At 44.4% G+C, this 16,815-nt stretch overlaps 1 long non-coding RNA gene across 1 annotated transcript in view; it reads left to right on the forward strand.

The window, feature by feature from the left end:
- Positions 1-16,815, forward strand: part of LOC113566331 — a 69,328-nt gene that overhangs the window by 28,177 nt on the left and 24,336 nt on the right. The window contains exon 2 of the long non-coding RNA XR_003409061.1: positions 13,886-14,098. This is a non-coding gene — a long non-coding RNA (uncharacterized LOC113566331). The remainder of the gene's footprint in view (positions 1-13,885; positions 14,099-16,815) is intronic.

Genomic DNA, 16,815 nt, shown 5'->3' on the forward strand with positions numbered 1-16,815 from the left:
GAGAGGCACACAAAGCTCTGAGGCGGATCTATGGGGCAACCTTGGATGGAATGCGAACACACGCTGCAGCAGCAGCAGCAGCAGCAGCAGCAGCAGCGGCAGCGGCAGCAATGCCACAAAATGATGAATTACATGGTAGTAATAGTAGTCGAAGAAACCCAGAGAACGGGCGCTACAAGGGGGTCGGAAAAGTCGTTTGAGAAGGGGTTACGAGGCGTGGAGGGGGGGGGGGGGAGGGGAGACCCCGACTAGCCACTGGGCAAGGCATCGTCAGACGTCAACTTAACTGAAATCAAATCGAATCAAGCTGAGAGTTTTCTTGCCGTCCCAGTCGCCAAAATGTCGCCGTCTGACATTTCTTGATTGTCAGCCTGACAGGTGGATGTCATGGAACGGCCGGGCGTATGGATGCGGGAAGGATGGATGGTGGCTGGGGGATGGGCTACCGAAAGGGGGATGCCTGTGGCAGTGGGGGAATGTGTCTCGTGTCGTGTCGTCTCAGCTTGTCCGACAAATCAAAATGTTTCTGACAAACTTATTAAATGCTGAGGGGGAATTGGCCATGACAAAATAAAATGCTGTGCAATTTACCATCGAAGGTTGTTGAATGTTGAATGGAAACGGAAAATGTTTTGGGACAATGTTTTGGGAATCGTGGCTACATACAAACACATCGGGCTTATGTGAAATGCTCAACAGCGATTGAAGCACAGATTTCGATAATTATCGATAAAAGAAGCTGCTTAGAGTGGATGTAACATGATTTCAGCCATCGATCATGATAATCCTATAGAAATGATTGCTGCAGCTCCATATTTTGAAGCCATGTCTCTACGAATATGATAAATGAATGTTTGAAGTAGATGTGACATCGATTAATGTGCAGAACGCATAGTTTTTGCCATCGATAACTATCGATCATGGCAGTTTTGGCAATGCAATGCTTTAAACAGTCTTATTTGAAGGATTTGTATCTACAAAAAGGATAAAGGAATGTTCAGAGGCTAATGATATCATTCTATCAATTACTTCGCTGCTATCGATTAGTTTCGATAGGTATTAGATAAAGTTTTGGACACTGACATGATACCGGATGGTTAATGCATAGATTTGGCCTATTATCGATTGCTGTACAATAAAATCTATTAGCAGTGGCCCTTCTTTTCCTCCCTCAAACGCCATTTAATGGCAGCTTAGCTTTCTTACGCTTCACTTCCCTGTGGCCCATTCTTTTAGGCCCACTCCAATCGGAGGAACATTAATCATGTCATGACAATATTCCTTTCCCCAAAACCCAACCATCTATGCTTTGGCTTAGGCAATCTTTGAGTGCGGCTTTGGTTTTGGCTTCTCTTCAATTGCCTTCGACAGTTTTTTCGTTATTAATTTATATTACGAGCCCAACCCGTACTTCAATCTGCAACTCCACCTCCGAATCTGACTTCAATCTGGCAGCTCCACCCTCTGTCTTCGTCTTCGTCGTCGTAGTCGTCGTCGTCGTTCCAGTCGGTGGCCATAGACACTGCGCTCTGTTGACCATTTCAATTGTGCATCAACTGCTTAGCGGCACATTAAGTGCCGCCGCAGTGGCCTATAAAGATAGATGGTGGAAGCCACACGGCGAGGGAGGGAGGCAGCGCCACACAGCAGAAGAAGCAACAGGAATATTAAGTATACGCAGCCGCGTGCTGTGTGGCATCAATCTTCATCTGGCGGGAATTGACAGAGGCAACTGCTGCTGCCGCTGCAGCACCGTTGAAGATTCATCTTGCCTCATGATGCTGCCGCTGCCGCTGCCACTGCCACTGCCACTGCCCTGAAGAGGCGACGACAACGCGTGCAACAGTTGAGGCTTCTTCTATTTTAAGTTAATTAGCAGCCAGAGAGATCTGTGAGCCATATAATAACCAAAATAAGTAAATGGGGGAAATGGGGGAAATAGGGGAAAAAGTCTGGCAGAAGACGGAGATTGAATGCGGATTTTCCGTGAGTTTTCGCCCTGTCTTTGTGTTTTGCTTGGAAATTTCATTTGCCAAATTGAATTTCAACCTGCAAAAGCGAAAAACTTGGTCTAAGCCCAAACGAAGAGACAGCCACCGATGGGCCAGGAATCGTGGATAGGGAATGGGGAAAGGGGAGACGGAGAAAAGAGGAGAATCAGTGAAAGCTTAAGTAACCAAAAAGCGCAAAAGTAAACTAGTCTACAAAAAAAAATAAAGAAAGGAAAGGAGCAGTAGGGGATGGAGTAGACTAAGGGACGGTGACGGTGACTGGTGACTGGTGATGAGACCCCACCGTTCGTGAAAGTGTAATCGCAAATCGGAGATGACATCCCGGGAAAGTTGGGAAGGGCATAAGATCAACGAAAATGTCTAAAAATGCATTAAATATGAATAAAGGCAAATATTTTCGATTTTCGATCAAAATCCACTTGAAATCGATTATGTCGAATTTCTAATCTGGGAATAAGCTTCAATGCCAATATACCCTATTCTCTTCCAAAAATATCGATAAATGTACAACTTATCGATAATTTCTATAAATGTTTTATGAGAAACGATTGCAATCGTATTTTTAATTCTCTAAAATTATCAATAGTATCGATATATGTGCAAAATATATCGAACAAGTCGATAATTGCAATTTTTTTAGTGGCTTTAGAAAGAGAAAATGCAGACAAAAGTATTTCTCAATAGTCCCTCTCCGTATCAACGATATTTGTATCTCCGATATATATGCCCCATGCATTCGCCCATCTCTAATGCCCAGCGAAAAGAAAGCAAACACAACCCACAAAAGACGGCGAAGAGGAGACAAACATCTAAGGGAAATCTGCTGCCGCATAATGTGATAATAAAAATCTTTTATTTGTCATTCGTCGTCGTCCTCGTCCTTTGTCTTCCTGGCAGTCAAGCAGGCAGGCAGGAAGGCATCCTTCTGCTTCGTCCTCCATCCTCATTTGGGGATGTGTGTAGTTCTGGTTGAGGCTTAGAGACTCCTGTCTACTGCCTGTTTTTCTCCGGCCATAAAGCTTCCACACACACACACACACACCACACACACACACACACTCATAAATCTTATCAGCGGCTGCAGTTGCTGCCGCTGCTGCTGCTGCTGCTGCTGCTGCTGCTGCCTCACAAATTTGACATCGGGGCACCGGCACTCACTTAGAGGAGATGCCTAATTCCCGACTCGTGCGTTGTGTTTGCCTTCAAATTAATAGCCCGAAAGTCGCTTGCTTCCCCTTCCACGCCCCCCCCCCCCCCCCCCCCCCCCCCCCCCGGGCCACTGGCATTGCGTGTGCCTTACTTTTACTTAACGCTGCTCACGTTCCAAGTTATTCTCATGCCACAAAATCCCCCCAACCCCCAACGCCATCCATGGAGTCCCCTCCGCTCCGCTTTCCATTCCATTCCATTCCATTCCTCATTTCTCTTCCTGTTTGCGCTGTCAACGGCTAAAACTTTAACAGCCCTCAACTTCCATTTCCATTTTCCTTTCAGATGTTAGGGGGTTGTGGCATTAGAGGTTGGGGCTGGGGCTGGGGTTGGGGTTGGGGTCGGGGGCGTAAAGGCAAATTGAAGGGTGACTTATTGCAACTCCGAATGAGTTGTCATTTGGGTTTTCTCATTTCGCTCGACTCCATCCATGTCTTGACCATGTCCCTGTCTCTGGCTCTGTCCATGTCCCTGTCCCTGTCCCTGTCCCTGTCCCTGTCCCTGTACGTATATCCTTTATCCTCCAAAATGGAGTTGGGAATCGATATTTCTGAAGCTGTCCTGTCATCGCGCTGTTATCCACTCACGTTTCGGGCCAAATGGCAAAAAGCAGTCGAAAGACAAAAGAACATGGCAGAATCGAAGTCCAAATGGGGAAAAGAGTTGAGAGATAGCGACTGAGAGATTGAGAGAATGGGGGAATGGGGCACAGAGTTGAATGAGAGAATGGACAGAGAATCAGGAAGGAATGTCAAGGAATTGGATTGAAAATTGTTGAGATCCGTTTGGTAAGAGTTTCAGGACAGCAAGGAAGGAAGGAAGGAAAGCAAATGGTTGGAAACTTTTTAGAAAATAAAAGGGAATTGAAGGCAAATCGAAATGGAAATTGAAGTTTTACTTGCTTACAGATGCAAGTTCTTATGGGAAGTCAATTGAGAAAAAAACGTCTAAAGTGACGATTTCTTAGGTCTGGAAAACATAATGAACGACTCTTGGCAAGAAATTAAATACTTTTAACCGAAATGGAGTGGTTTTCCAATGGAAGAACAGTTCCTTGACTTGGAATGCGCGCTGATTTAAGGTTGAACGTACAACCAACAGAGGGGCACTGCCACATGACGCGTGGCAGCGGAAACCCTTGCTGGAAAGTAATACGAACTGGTTTAATGGGGAATGACTTCTAACGGCCTATTATTGTATCCCCAACAAAAACTATAATCTCGAATATCTCTTTTGTAGTGCAAAGTATTTTTAAACGATGATATTTTTGGGAAATACTCGTAATTTTCATTCATTTTCTTGTCTTCTTGCTGTGTCTTTTGTAATTTGTAAAATTCCTCGAAGAACAAATCCCCCAAAGCATGTTCGAACAAAGCCATCCCCAAGTCTATTCCTATTTTAAGAATAATATAATTCTCACTAAATCCCAAAAATTTTTGGGATCAGTTCCGTTTTTTTTTTTTTGGTTGTTGAAATATGCTCGAATTTTTCAATATTTGCACGTAAATCGTTTGTGTTTCTTGTTAGTGTTTTTTAGTGGCAGCGATTATCCGCGTGATTAGCTCTAAAAATACAAAAGAGTCGCGTCTAGGGTCTCGGAACAGAAGCCAGAAGCCAGAAAGAAGGCCAAAGCATTTTCGTGTCGAAAATGTTGTAGAAATAAAGCCAAAAAGGCTTTCGCATTTCCGGCGCCAGCTAAAAATATTTTGACGTCTTTCTTCGGTGGAGCAGGAGCAGGGGACGAAGAGGGGGGGGGGTGCCTGAAGATGGGGACTTTTTCTTTTTTTGCAAAATGCGTCTGACGTTGGAAAATGTGTCTCTCTGTGTGCGTGTGTTTCTTTATGCAACGCCCCAAAATATGGCAGCAGCAGTATTCATAGAAATATACATCAAGAAGCAGTCCGTCATTTGTTTTCTGTTCGTATTTGGTCTGTGATATCTTCTGGGGTATCGCTTGGTTCCGTCCCCTCCTTTTGGACTGCGGGTCCGTCCCCTCTGTAGCGATTGTACCGTGGTCCGATAGTCCATTGAGGCCTGTGCGTCATTGTTGGCCTACATTGAACGCAAATCTCCTATAAAAACAAACAAGGAAGAAATGCTTGGAAGAACCCAATGAAACCGCACTGGGAATGCCCTGAAATGGTGGGATAGACCTAAGAATTGTTGGATACGCCAATCTATCTTGAAGTTCCATATATATCTCCGATAATCCCCTTTGTACGATCCTTATTTCTCCCTCAGAAAAGATTCTCAAGAATCGTATTGCATAAAAAACATTTCAGAATAGATCTTAAGGATCTTAAGGCACTCGAGAGAGAGAGAGGGAGACGAAAGAATTATATTTTGTACAGATCTATTTCAGAAAGAGGATCGATCTATGAGCTGTAACAGAATTTAGGAAGCTTAAGGGAGGGTATCCCTTAAGCATTCTGCAATCGAAAAAGTATTTGATGAAGATCCATTTCTAAAGAAAAAGTTTCTTCCTTTTCAGAATAAAAAAGGATTTTAAGGAATTCTCTGAGTAGATGGGGAGTTGAACACGTTCTTTGATGGAATAGAATTCTTCTGCTTCGGTAGTTTTCACTGAAGTCTGGATTAATATGATATGATTAGAATCCTATAGGATTATAATTTTGAATCTTGTTTGGAAAAGTAGAAATGGTTCTACGAAAAGTATTGAATATCTAACAACATGTGTACTCCAATTCAATTGTTCCTTCTTTTACCACGGACAAAGCCTTCCCGAAAGCCAATACTCTCGCTCTCTGGCTTTGGTGGAAACGGAGAGAGTATCTTTGGGAGAAGCATCACAACTAATTGACTTAGTGGTGAGGGGGCAAAAACCATGATGACATGTTTTCGGATAAGACAAGCAGCAGCCGGATGGAGGGGGGCAGGGTGTCTGTGTCTGTCGATGGGGCAGGGGCTCGAAGGGCGGTAGAGGTGGTGGTGCTGGGGGGGAGGGGGGGTAAGGTTGTCTGGCGGTGGGGTGGGGTGTTGGCAAAAGAGGGGCGGCCGAAATGAGTGATTGCTGTTGGCAGGCGCGTGAGCAAAATATTCATAAGCATTCACAAGGCATTCGCATAATTCATTCATTCCAACACTCACACGAAGAGGGTGGTGGGGTTTCAGAGGGGAGTGGAGGGGAAAAGGGAGTATAAGTGTTGATGCTGAAAATTCTAAAGAAATTATATGCCATTATTGAATAAGTAAGTATTTATCTTTCAGATCTCTGGGGGTTGTATTCATTCCCATTCCGTTTCAGCCTTTTAAGGAGATCTTCTAAAATTGTCACACCATTCCGTTTGCCATTCATCTCTCTCGTTTCTAGTTTGGTTTTTTTTTTTCTTGCTAGTTTTGCAAATCTTTCAGTGTCACATGGTCTCTCATACCTTCGCAATTCCTTTCGCTTTTCCCCCGCTCACTCTCTCGATGTGTGACTTTTCGTGACGTTTGTCGCAAATTTTTTGCGGTATTTTTGCAGCTCACAAATTGATGAATTGTTTGGATTGTTTTCTCGTGGGCGGAGAACCAGAAAAAAAAGAACAAATCATTGAATTTGTATTCACATTTAGCGTTGAGTCATCCACAACAGTGAAGAAGTGAATAATGAATGCAGTTGAAGGTGATTCGGGGACACGTTTGATCAGAGAATGGATGGATGGGGGACAACATCCAGTGGCAATGAACTGCTTAGAGAATGATGGAATCGAAACGGAAAGGACGCGGAAATGGGAAGGCGTCGAGAGCGAAATGTGAGACGGAAGTGGAATCAAATGAAAGATTGGGAATGAAGGAATGGAATTGTAAAAAGCGAGTGGAAGATTTGGAATGAAACTAAAGGAAAGAAGGGAAGCGTCAAATGAATATATTTCTAGTGGAATAAAAGAGTCATCAGCAGGTGGGATTATCCCAGAAATCGAAATAAAGAACAATTAAAGGAATTTCAAATGAAACAATATCTTGCTGGAACAATAGAATGAAACAAAGGAATGAAACCGAATGATTAACAACAAATTGGAACAAAAGAAAAGGAACAAAGAAAACTGCCACTGGAACGGCACGTAAAATGAATCCTGCTACAGAATGAAATATTCGAAGAGTCACAGGAATTGAGTGACGGATTGAATGAATGACTGAAAAATCAATCAACTGAACGCCTAATCGATGTATAAGGATATAAGAGACATTCCAATGGTGAAACTCTCGTGTTGCAGATCTCCAGGAAATCTTTCTGAATAGAGATTCAACTTCCTGCTTCCCCCCCGCTCGCTGTGACCCCTCTTTGTACGCGAACCCCCTCTTTCCCCCCTTCTCCCCCTCCTGCTCTTTAGAGCTCCCGAAGCCAAAGATCAACAAAAGAAATTTCTCATAATTTCCCTCCGGCTCTCAATTGTTGTTTATTGTATATTTTGAGTCGGCTTTGAGTGACTTATTAATTGGGAATGCGGAAGCTTTGCCGGTTCCAGAGCTGTTGCTGATTTGCAACATTGTTGCACCCACCAGAGAGCTAAGTGCAACATTCCAAACGGAAAAGAGACAGACAGAGAGGGAGAGAGATAGAGAGATCACCAAAGAGCAATCAATTATCTCTCTCTTTTCTACTGTTGTTGTTGCAAGTTGCGCTGTGTGTTTTGATGCTGCCACCAGCGAATGGTTTATGGCAAACAGTTGCATGCCACAACAAAAAACATCAGTAAATATGGCCTAATTAAAGATGAGATGCTCCTTATTATGCGCAAAGAAACGCATTATTAAACACGAGTCAGAGTCAGAGGTCAATCACTTCACAACAAAAAGAAGGACAGGTGCTACGGTGCTACGGTGCTGGGGCTCAATGATCCTTGATCCTGGTGGCTGCCGCCGCCGCCGACTGTTGCTCGACTTTATAATTGCCAGAAATGCCTGCCTGGCTGCCTGCTTGCCTGCCCCTCTCAGCGTGGCAGCTGCCACAAAGCCGCAAAGCAAATACAAAGCCAGAAGACGGCCAGACAACAACAGCAGCTGCAACATCCAGAGCCCCAGCCCCGGCCCCAGCCCCAGGACCAGCCAGCAGTCGTTCGGTCGCCGTCGCGACGGTAGTCATCCCTCGCACCTGCCACGTGTTGCGCCCTGCCCTGCCCTGCCCTGCCCTGCCCCTCTGCTACTGCCACGGCTCCCTGCCTCTTCTATAGCTGTGTGTTGCTGGCTCTTTCCTCTGTAAGTGTTGCTGCCTCCTGCCTCCTGCCTCCTGACTCCTGCCTCTTCCCGCAGGAGCAGATGTCAGCTGCCGCCTCCTGACCCTCCAAAAAGCAGGCAAATTACATGAATTCGTTGCACGGAGTCTCGTCCTACCATCTTGCACTTAAACCTCATTTCATTTCGTTTCATTTCATTTCATTTGTGTGCAGATCTTCTGGGCCTCGTTTTGTCCTCGATTTTGCAAAATGCACGAAAATTTCGCGCACCTGCCGTCAACGCGGTGGTCGGTCGATCGATCGTTGGGCATCTGTCCTTAGAGGCCATCCTTGGCCCTCTTCTTGGGCCTCCTTAAGAGTGCTCCTTGTGCCTGCCTGCCTGCCTGCCTGCCTGTGTGTCTGCCTACCTGGCAGGATAAATGCATTTCGATTCGAGCTGCAATTATGTGCAAACACACTTAGTCTTGCTGCAGGGGCATGATCAGGCTTAAGGAGACAGCGAGACAGGAGAAAGATTTTAGCATAGCATTGTTTTGTTGGATAATGAGCAGCGGGTCCTAAGATCCGATCCCAACAGGCCCAGAAGCAGAACGAAGAGGGACCCTCAGCAGAGCAGCAGGCAGGTGAGGATCGGTAGAGAATGAGTGCTGACACAGCGGGACAAGAGAGAGTGAGGAGAAGGTTGAGGAATCTGCGGGAAAACTCTTTCACACAGCACGCGTCCAGAGTTCCAGGGAATGCGGCGAAAAGGGAGAGAGAGAGAGAGAGAGAGAGAGAGAGAGGTGTAGCGAACAGGGAGGAGAGTGCCACAAAAAACATCTCAATAATAGTAGAAATAGAGGAAAAAAACCAACTAAAAGACGCCTAAAAGTCTTCTTAAACTACTGATCGAATAATCGTAAATCAATCTTTAGTTAATGAAAGTCTTCCCAAAGATCCAAAAGATCAAGGATCAGTGATCAGTGATCGAATCAAAGAGTGATATATACAGGGACTGTAGAAGATTAGTTCCTTTTGAAGAAGGCTCTACCAATCCCTTCAAGACGATAGTCGCTGATCGATGACTTACAAAAGACTCTACTCTACTCCTTCGAAGTCTATAGATTGTATCATAAGATCTCCGACTAAATCTTTACCCAAGAAAGAGCCCTGAGAAGCCATTGATATTCTCTAAAACACTCGCCTCCGCTCGAGAGACCCCCCACGCAAAATGAATGACAGACAAACCAGACAAACACTCCACCCGAAAACGGCAGTTCAATAAACCCATTCCGTACCCAAATCGGCATTCGATGCCAATCCCATAAATAGCTCTGGGGAAAGGTCCTCGGTCCTCCTGTTCTCTCTGTCTCTCTCTGTCTCTCTCTGTCTCTCTCTCTCTCTCTCTCTCTGTTGCCGCTGTTGCCGCCGTTGCCGCTGAGCCTCGCCCCAAAATCGGATGCCAAATTTATTGTGGCCAATATTTTAGCTGTAATTAAAAGGCGGCAGCACAACACAAAAAACAGAAAGGGAATTCCGAACTTGTTTTTGTTGGTTAACATTTCTGTTTACAAAACATTTCAAAGTTTTTCTCTCTTTTTCGTTTTTTGCGCGTACATTTTTTGTATCTTTTTCTTACAGAAATTGTTCGCGCCTCAACATTTATTTTCGGCTCAGTTTGGGGGATCGAGAGAGGTGGTTGGATGGCTGGCAGAGGGGAGGGCGGGTGATGTCGTCCCGTTCGGGTGTGTGGTGGGGAGGGGGACGAGGAGCGGGAGGGGGAGGAATTGTTGTTGTGACTCATTGGGGTCGTGTGTGCGAAATTTTTGGAATTTGCTTTCATTTATTTATGCATTTGTTTTTGTATTTGAGCTGAATGCAAATTTGCTTATTTTATTTATTGCACGGCAAGAAATTCCCAGAAGCCCCCACCACCGCATCGATACAAAAAAAAACAACAACCAAATACGAGTATACAAAAAACACTTGACAAAAGTCTCGTACCCGAAGATTGAGCAAGGGAAGGGTAATCGTTAAGGCAGGGGAGGTGCCCCAAATTACTAAAAAAAAAAACAGATCCGAATGAGGCCGAAAAGTGATGGGAAAAGCCACGATCTCCAGCGTAAAGATCTTCAAATAGCTTTAAGATATTCTCAGATATTGACAAGAATCCAGTTCATAATCGTAATGGATCTTGGCTTTGATTTGTTGGAAGAATCTGTTAAAGATTCCAAAGTAATTACCAAAGATCTGCTCAACATCATAATACCCGGTCATTGAGGGTATCAAAAAAGCGTAAAAGTCATTGGAAATCGACAATTTTCTCTCTCCATGTATGTGTGTGTGTTTATTGGTGCGATCTTCGAACTTTTCACGCCCCAAAAAACCAAATTAAAACCAAAACAAAACACACAAAATTTACAAAATTTGTGTGTAAAGCGACTACGATGATGCCCTATGGAAAAGTAAGAACTTTAAGCAAATTGCAAGGACAGAGTCTATATAGAATTAAAGGTATTTTTGGTAGCTCTAATATAGGAAAACCTATGATAAAAGTTTTTTTATATTTTAATAGTTTAAATATATTGAAAAAATCAGTAGGATTGAGTGTTAAATTTAATGGATTCCAATGAAATTTAGAAACAACTTCGACATGCAGCAGCGCACCTCGTCAGTTGCTGCATTTCCATAGTACTGCCAGCTGTTAAGCCCAAATCGGCTGCTTCCAGTGCCCAAACCTCTCATCCTACCCAAGTGCTACCCTGTTTTTATTTCAGAGTGTCATTTACAAGTCATTCCCTCTAAGAAATAAGGAAGTATGGAAGGCAGGCAGGAAGGAAGGAAGGGGGTCGTATAGTATCCACCGACCATTATACGGCAGTTTCTCGAGCTTGAGAGTATGAGAGTGTTCATGTTTTATGTTTTCTGTCGTGTGTGTGACTGTGTGTGCTTCATCAACGTTAATTACGTGTGTGTGTGTGTGAAAGAAACTATTGGGCAAACAACTTGATTAGACGACGAGTGTGAATTGTGATGAAAAGTTTCATGGCAGGCCAGTGTCCGGCACGCGGCAGGTCTCTCTCTCTCTCTCTGGACAACGGTGAGAGGTAAGGGGCGGACAAGGGGGGAGAGTAGAGAATTTCCATGAATTTCGCGTCGGACCGATCGGGGCGGCGACAAAGTGTTAATCACGGGTCGTAAACAACAAACAGCAATATCCGTTTGTTTATAGTTTCGTTAACTGATTCGTTTCTATAGCATTTCTCGTCCGGGAATACCCCGCGCTGAAAACGTTGAACGTCATTCCGATACCCATTCCCCGTAAACCCCCTTTCCCCCCCCCCCCTCCTCCCATGATAATCAGTTTAAGATATAGATACAGATACACGACACGTACTATTTATAGCACCCGACCACCGACCACCGACCACCGGCCGCCGGGCACAAAAACATTGCTGACCTTTGGTTGAAAATATTTTTAGGTTGCAGATAAAATACGATTATGAAATCGATTCGAATCGATCATGAGATACAATCTTTTGTGGGGGCTTTTCTTTTCTCTTTTCTTCTTGTGGTTCTATTTCTGGTTCGTAAATAGAAACTAAAGCTATTTATTTTTGTCCATCGAGTGCTAATCATCCGCCGAAGGAATGTGACTCAGCTGCTTGATGGATTTGTGGGGGGCCGCACTCATATGACTGACGGCCCATCATTGCCCATGTCACATGATCAGGATTTTGATGAGCCACGATCGATCCACGCGTTCCACGATCCACTAGAAAGTGCGTAAATGGCAAGGTAATCAACGATTACATACCTATGATAATTTTCGAGTTTACATTCGATTTGGCATGGCTCTGAAAGCGTAATACCACAAGAGATCACAAGATCTTTGTTTTTCCATTGTCATTGGATCTGGTCTACAGAAAAACCCTCACAAAATGGATCTTTCTTGGGTTTATAGCGGATCTCTACCTCTACCAGCGACTAAGATTGGAAAAATATTAGATCTGAAGGCTATATTCATCTCAAGATCCATTCAAGCCTAAGGAATGGTCATTGAAGATCAAATTATTGGGGCTTCGAATCAAAGATCTTATGGTGGAAATTAAAGATCTTTCGAAAGCAATAAAGGCTTGAATCTTTAATGAGGTTCTCCGATGGTCCTAGTCCTACGGAAAAGATCTCTTAGAAGAATGGTATATTTAGATCGTTGACAAGATCTTTTCCAAGTAGGTCATTGGTCTACTGCTTTGAATCTTAAAAGATTATCTACCCATCAAACAGCTTTCTTTGCCAATATTGCAAAAAAGTTATCTTGATCTTTGAATTTTTCACAGAAATTATCTTCAAATCTCATCCAAACTGATGGAAACTTTCCAGAACCCCGTAGTAATGTACAATCATGACACAAAGATCCCCCACAGAGAACACCTGACCAAAAGAGAGAAATACCGTCAATGATTCTTCAATCTTGAACTCTGATCTCATGGAAATTCCTCCTAAAAAAAGGTGACTCACAGATAAAACCATTTGTTTTTGGCTTCATGGGCCTCGATCGTTGACGGCATTTCTGTTTATGGCCAAAAAGCCGCCAACCCAACCAAAGTCAATGGCCCAGCCCGGCCCGGCCCGGCCTGCCCGTCTATAAACCCCATGCCGAAAAAAAAACATTGAATATTACGCATACGACCTGTTTGCCAGAGCAACACCTACAACAACGAGAAGCGACGACGACGACGACGCTACGCGACACGAGTGCTACTACAGCGCACATGTGACACCTTCTCGGAGTCTCAGAGTCGTCCCATCTGTCCGTTCTGTCCGATCCGTCCGATCGATCCGCTTTAGTTCTCGTTGCCGCATTCCATTGCCCCAGCGATTACTGATTTTTTTTTTGTTGATTTCTGGCACGTTCCCCCAGTCCAACAGCAACCTCCCCCCCCGCCGCCGCCCTAGAAGAATGCGGCAGCACTCCAGCTCTCCAGCTCCCAATCTGAAGAGTCACGGGCCGGGCAGAGTATTGGCCCCAAAATATAAAAAAAAAATACCAACCATTTATATATCTATAAAACTGCGCAGTGCAAAGTCTGGCAGATATTTCATCATTAGCTTGTTGGCGCTTTTCATTACAGAAGAAACCCCCCAAAAAAAAAAACAAGAGGGAGAGAGAGAGAGAGAGAGAGACGAAACAGCAGCCAAAACAGAATTTAAATAAATTTCGCAATTTCAGCAAAAAACAAAAAACAGCAAAACAAAACAAAACACTAAAAGAAAAAGAGGCTAGAGGAACGGGGGAACACTGAAAGAAAAAGGTGGTAGAAAAGGTGGGAAGGGGCGAGGGGGGGAGGGTAAGGGGGGCTGTAGAGAAGAACCTGCGCCAAAGTTCAATAAAACTTGAAAAAGTTTTCCGCTGTTGTTGCCGTTGCCCCTCTCCCCTCTCCACTCTAGTGCCTCCCCTCTCCTAAACACCGATTCCGAACCGCATTTCAACATTCTTCTTCCTAGTTTTTCAGATTAAGTCGCAATACCCCCGTTAAAAAGTGGAACATAACCACACCGACAGCCCCACCAATGGAGAGAGCGGGGGGCAGAGAAAGAAGAAGGGCTAGGGAAGGAGTGAATAGTGGAGAAGCATTGCCAAAATAGATAATAGCGAAAGAGAAGAAAAAAAAGCGAAACGACACGGCACAATGGGAATACCCTAGGATTACATTACAGGTGAGTGTTTCCCAACTGAAATTTAAATATAATCTCCCATGATCCATTCTCTAAGCCTCTACATATTGCTGTAATCTTTCAAACACATACCATATTCTGCCTGGAAACCCATCTTCCCTGTATTATTCCTTCGATATAATTATAAAATAAAATATAAAATACTTATAAATAATCATATACTAAGGGGCAAGCCCGTTGCCAACCCCCGGCTCACTCGCTTCGATATGAGTAAAATATCGGGCGATCTACAACTTTTTTATACAATAGAGAGAGATCAGGAGATATTCCTATACATATTTCCACAGGGAACATATAGAGAGAGTATCCATTTCGATCGATTTCTATTAGACATCAAAAGTACCTACCAATATCCCTTCATATATTCTCCCATAAATCCCTACTGCATTCCAACGAGTACCATCCCACCCCCCAAACCCCAGTCCACCCCAAAAGAGTATCAAAAGATCGTCTTGTGCCGCCCTAAAAAAGGTGTTCTACCATATGAACGATGTGTTGGGGACGTTCTTCAGGGGGGTTGGGTGGTTGGTGGCCGATGGCTGGTGGGAAGCCATCGACTCGAACAGAGGTTGTTGTTCTTTGGAGAACGAACCTGTTCTTGAGTAGGGGTTGGGTGGATAGAGGCAGGGTTGGTTGGGCGGCGCTGGCGGGGGGTCCGTAGAATTAGTTCTTTCAAGTGCAAAAGAGATAGCAAGACGCTTGGAACTTGGTGCTTTTTTTGGTGCTTCAAATGTTAATGACATTGGCAGCAGAGCAACAACAACAAATAGTGATCTTTGTGGGGAAGAGAAGGGTAAAAGGAAGGGAAGGGAAGTTGAAGAGAGGGTGTGAAGAGAAGAGATAGAGATAGGGGCAGAGATATAGGCTAAGGTGTGTGGAATAGAGTGAGAGAGGGCGATGGAGAGAGGGAGAGAGGGGGCAGCCTTGTAAGCAAAGACACTTTTTGTTTCACTCGTGCGGTTCCCCACTCAAAGATTGTTTTTGTTGATTTTTTGGGGCTTACAAATAGGGAAAGACGAAGGGTGGCAGGGGGGCTATTGTTTTGGTTGTTGTTGGTTTTTGTTTTATTTTGTAGATGTCATTAACCCTCCACATGGCGCTGGGAACCTTACCCATAATTTGTTGTTGTTGTTGTTGTTGTTGTTGTTGTTGTTGTTGTTGTTGCTGTTTCTGCTGCCGAATGTTCTAGAAATTTTCGCTTTTTTTTCGCACGTTTTTTTTCTTGAGTATTTCATGATTTTCTGTTTTGACTTTGGCATTCGCCACGCACTTTCGGAGTTTGTGATGTGATGTGATGTGCTGTGGTGGTAACCTCTGAGGGGGAGGTGGGCTGCTGGAGGGGCGGGCGCGTAGGTTCAAGAGCGGTCAAAAGCGCAAAACGATCGAACGAGCGAAATCACACAGCCAAAAGGGGAAGAAGGAGAACGAACAGAAGACGAAGGCGAAGGTGTGGTGTGCGGCGCTTCGCGGAGGAGCCTAATCCGGCACTGTCTTACCTGCTCGGTGGATATACCTTGGAAGACGAGGGAAGGCGTGTGCCCAAAATCCACTTCCCACAATCGTGGAGTGGGGGGGCTTGGCTTGGGGTTACTCAACCGCCACACACTTACTCCTCTCTCCATCTCTCTCTCTCACCGCCAAGTCATTAAACTTGGCCAAAACAAATGGCCAACAAAATTGCGGCGCCATAAGTCGCGAATTATCGAATGGGGGGAATGGGGAAATGGGGGTATGCGGATTCCTGGCATAAAAAAAGAGCTGTATAAAAAATTAATGCATTAACAGATTTGTTATTGGTGGATTTTATTCGATTCAATTCGAATCCATTTGATTTGATTTATTTTGACATTGCATTTGCATCCCCCGCCCCGCCACTTTGACGGCCATCGCGGCGTATACGTAATTTATGCGTTTTCTATTGGTTTATCTTTCGTGGACGGGGGGACCCATTGTTTGTGGCATTGCATAATGATGTGCCCACGGCGGGAGGGGGTGGGGGTGCGAATTGGGGGAAAACAAAAGTCATAGAATCACAAGACACCAAACGAGTCGCGAGAGTCACAAGCTTCGCTAATTGCACGATTCGCTTTCTATTGATCATATTTACGATACGTACACCCATATTTGCCCAGAGCTTGGGACACACCTTTATAGAAATAGAATCCGCTTCTTATAATCCATGTTTGCTTTTCATTTCGATTGCCGGGCGATTGGGTTCCTGGTTCCTGGTCTCTGGTTTCTGGTTCCTGCTGGAGTCTAGCATAAACCACTTTGAAGTCACATGCGGCATGGCGATTACACTTCTTGAAAGGCGAGTACATGCACTTGTCGTGCAGGTGGCAAAGCTTCCACGATTTGAAGTCGATATTTGCTTGAAACTGTAGATTATCGGTACAAGTTATCGTTGATTTATCGACTATCAATTAAATCTTTGCAGACGATGCAGTGCTGATCGGTCTAGCGGCTTGATCTATGTATATCCTATATCCATAATCTTTATGCGTATAGGCTTTATATCCATCTGGTTTTCGATTGAATGTTTCGATTTATGCTTCGATATCGATATTTGTATAAATTTAGTTATTTATCGATCTCCTTTTTGTCGATGCTCTACGGGGTTCTTTTGCGTAACTCGTAATTATGCCTATCGACTTATGGTTGAATCTATCGATTACCCATCGATCTATCGGCACCTGTAA

Source organism: Drosophila persimilis, unplaced genomic scaffold (genome assembly GCF_003286085.1).
Source record: "Drosophila persimilis strain 14011-0111.01,24,50 unplaced genomic scaffold, DperRS2 tig00000676-arrow-arrow-pilon, whole genome shotgun sequence".
Classification (NCBI taxonomy): Eukaryota; Metazoa; Arthropoda; class Insecta; order Diptera; family Drosophilidae; genus Drosophila; species Drosophila persimilis.